The following is an 821-nucleotide window of genomic DNA, read 5'->3' on the forward strand; positions in this document are numbered from 1 at the left end:
GGCGGGGGAGTCGGTAATAAGGTTGAGGGCTGTTAACGGTCCCTTGTCGGGTGGGGTGAGGGGCTGCGAGGGCTGAGGGGAGGACGCTCGGTCTTGGGCAGATGTGCTGGGGAGGGCAGCGCTCCGCCGCGGGCTCTGGTGGCGTTGCCGGCAGGCAGGAGCCGAGCAGGCCCGGCGGGGGCTCTTCCTCCCAAGAGGTGTTGGCCCTCAGCGCCCTGAGGAGACTCTGCCGTGTTGTCCCTGAGGAGGCGCTGGGGAGTTCCTGTTCCGAGCCCTAGGTGGGATCGGTCTGTTGGGTCTGTACAGTAAATGTGAAAATCGGCGATTTCTAATTGTCTGTGCTTCCAAATCTCGATTCCTACAATGTTCTTCCATGCTGCTCAGGAGAAAGTGAATTGAATGCTGTCCCATTTTCTTTACTCTGTATTATGCCCTCTGGATCTTGACCCCATGTGGAACAGCATCAAGAAAACATGTGTCTTCAGTGTTTAATATAAATCTAGTTGTTTTCAGATGCAGAAGAGTATTGTGCTTTTCTTGATTGGCATCTTTTGTGTATCACAGCTTATTTACAATGAAAATAGAATTGGAGCTCTGTGAATTATTAACCAAGGGGTTGTAAAAGTAAGTTGCCTTGTGACGTGAAAGGCCTGCGTCCCCATTCTGCAGAAAGTATTTGAACCAGTATATTGCTGATTTACGTTGCCAGGATACAGCTAGGACAAATACAGCAAAGACTGGGAGGTACCTGGACACCTGCATGATGATGGGGCACTGAAATAATCTCATCTCCCAGCAAAAAAGGCCCCCCCCCCCCCCCC

Source organism: Cariama cristata, unplaced genomic scaffold (assembly GCF_000690535.1).
Source record: "Cariama cristata isolate BGI_N322 unplaced genomic scaffold, ASM69053v1 scaffold11467, whole genome shotgun sequence".
Classification (NCBI taxonomy): Eukaryota; Metazoa; Chordata; class Aves; order Cariamiformes; family Cariamidae; genus Cariama; species Cariama cristata.